This window comes from Notolepis coatsorum, assembly GCF_963971535.1.
Source record: "Notolepis coatsorum genome assembly, chromosome: 3".
NCBI classification, from domain to species: domain Eukaryota; kingdom Metazoa; phylum Chordata; class Actinopteri; order Aulopiformes; family Paralepididae; genus Notolepis; species Notolepis coatsorum.
The window spans coordinates 157,968,008-157,970,914 of NC_140167.1; the positions used below are offsets into that span (position 1 = coordinate 157,968,008).

Sequence of the window (2,907 nt, forward strand, 5' to 3'; positions counted from 1 at the left end):
ATTCCGATCCCTGCTAGCAGGCACTGATGCCAGGGCGGCATCACTGCGCCAGCTCCCAGGGATGATGTGGTGGTCCTCATCCTCCATGTCGACCAGAGCAGGGGGGATGTAGTTGTCTGTGGCCTGGGCTCGTAGGTAGTTGTGCAGGGATAGAGCAGCCAGGGTTACCTGGGACACTGTATCTGGGTCTAGGGGAATGATGGTGAGAAAGACTCGCCATTTGTTGGCAAGTATGCCAAACGCATTCTCTACAACACGCCTCGCTCTTGACAGTCTGTAGTTGTAGACACGCTGGTCATGGTCAAGCTGTCTGAAGGGGTATGGCTTCATCAGGTGTGTGTGGAGCGGAAAAGCCTTGTCTGCAATGAACATGAAAGGGGTGACTACATCTGTACCTGGCAGACTTTGGGCTGGCGGGACATTTAACTGGTTGCAGTCCAATGCCTTTTTCAGGTCACAGTGGGCATAAACACCTCCATCAGACACTCTGCCCTGGGTTCCAATATTCGCATAGAGGAAACAATAATTGGCGTCTACAACAGCCATCAGGACCACAGACCAACAGCCATCAGGACCACAGAGAAACGAGACTTGTAGTTCCTGAAGGTGCTCCCACTGTTGCCTGGTGGGCGGATGGTGATGTGTTTTCCATCTATGGCTCCGAGACAGTGAGGGAATTGCCAATTCTCCTGGAAGCCACTGGCCACTGCTCTCCACTCAGCCTCTGTAGTCGGTGTCTACACAAACAGACAGACAGACTGCATCAGAACCGTGACATGAATCTATCAATATTTATCTGATCTAGGTATGATTGTCCCATATGTTACATTCTAGCTGCTTCTAAATGGATCTTACCGTCAGGTGATCCTTCTTCAGGACCTGGTGCAACACCTTGCATGTCTCCTTGACAATCACACCAACAGTGCTCTGTCCAATACGGTACTGGAAGCTCAGGGAAGTGAACGACTCTCCTGTCAGCATGGAGAATGATTGTAGAATATCATTTATGTATGCGCGTCGACAAATAAATGTGCCAAACTGCAGCATATCAGAACTATTAGACTGACACATTCTATAGTTACATTCTGGTCACCGCGGATACACTGTAGCCTAATAGCCTGCCTGCCTAACCTAGGCTACTTTGTAGGCTAATCTGATTTAGTGTATGAAATAAGTAAAAAGATTCTTTATCACCAATACATCGAAGTAGGCCTAGGCCTATGTGCGTGGTCAAATTGGTGGTTAAAAAACGGGATATGGCGAGAATAACTATCCTGAAGGTAGGTCTATAACAAACTAAACAATAGGCCTATTTATTAAATATTATGGATATTAAATAATTCCACAACATTAGGCCTATATAGATAATTAGGCCTATTTTGAGCACAGCAGCACACTGATGTTTCCCACCGTGTTCCCCTCACTCATTAATACAGTTGTTCGGAAAATAGGTGAGTAAACTGAGTTCACTTGGGTTTACCCTCCACTACAACCCCTGATTATTACCTGTTGCTAAGTATCGCAGTGTGATGGACAGTCTCTCTCTGGCAGTGATTGCTTTCCTCATCTGGGTGTCTGCTTTGGAGATATAAGGAGCCACCAGCTGTAGCAGATGATCGAACTGTTCCACATCCATGCGGAGTAGACTTCTGAATCCACTTCGATCATCTATCTAGAAGTACAACAGGCAGACTTTAATGAGTGCATTGGGAACAACACAAGCTAGCAGTGATAACAAGCTCAACATTCATTAGGAGGCTACGACACATGTAGTGTTAGCATGCTGACGTTAATAACGTTACTTACCTCAAGTTCCATTTGCAGGACTGGCATTCCCAGTTGGCCTCTTTTCCCTAGCCACGACTTTGTTCTCTTTCTCTTTTTTTTTTTTTTTTTTTAAATATAGCCGGCCTCTCTAGGCACATAAAAGCCACTATGGCAAGTGTTCGCTTCCTGGACATTGGCATGTTCACAGTCTTCTTCTTCTTCGCATCACAACCGTCTTCTTTACAACTCGTCAGGTTGACGCACACTGATGACACACAGGATAACGCTTTATTATGACGCTACGTAGTCTGCGTCGTAGCCTACGATTCTCATCGCACAGTGTACATGCATCAGATTGATGGTCGTACCCAAGATTATTCAATTCGTGTCGCACAGTGTGGCTTGCAAGGAACTTATAAGTTGCAAAATATCTCACAGTTAAGAGCGGGCATAATAGGAAAACTGATCTGGAACCAGGCGGGTCTTAGAAACTAGGAGTATCAAAGTGTTCAGTATCTTTACCACAGATACTAGGAGTATCAAAGTGTTCAGTATCTTTACCACAGATACTAGGAGTATCAAAGTGTTCAGAGGTGGATATGCTTCAAACTGAAACGGTCCTGACTGGAGAGAATACAACATGTATTTCATCATATTTGGGTCATATATTATTAGAATATGTGGTTGGCAGCATCTCTGGATTCTTGGGTTTTTTGTTGTTTACATGTGCAGTTTATCATAGGTTATAAATAATACATATACTATGAATGATCAAAGTAGTATATTCTATGATAGACTTGCAGTATGTTTGATTCAAGCTGCCTCAAAAACATGTACACACATATTTTCCTCTTTTTTATTTTAAATAAATCATAATGATAAATATATGAGTCTCTCCCAAAATGACCCAGTGCAGCTTTGAGATGTGTCTCATTTTAGACAAACTATCTGTTCAACAGAACATTACAGTTTATCCTGGATGCAAATGAGTCAACAATTGACAGAATGTCATAGTGGGAGGGGGATAAATCACAGTTGAGCTGTTCCATTTTTACACACACACACACACACACACACACACACACACACACACACACACACGCACACACACACACACACACACACACACACACACACACA

General features: G+C 43.8%; 1 long non-coding RNA gene across 1 annotated transcript; it reads right to left on the reverse strand.

Moving 5' to 3' along the window:
• Window positions 1-580: 580 nt before the first annotated feature.
• LOC311224403 lies at window positions 581-1,553 on the reverse strand. The gene is made up of 3 exons (XR_014619444.1): window positions 1,507-1,553; window positions 856-971; window positions 581-737 (listed from the first exon to the last, which is right to left on the reverse strand). It is a non-coding gene; the product is annotated as an uncharacterized lncRNA (long non-coding RNA).
• Between the last annotated feature and the right edge of the window lie 1,354 nt (window positions 1,554-2,907).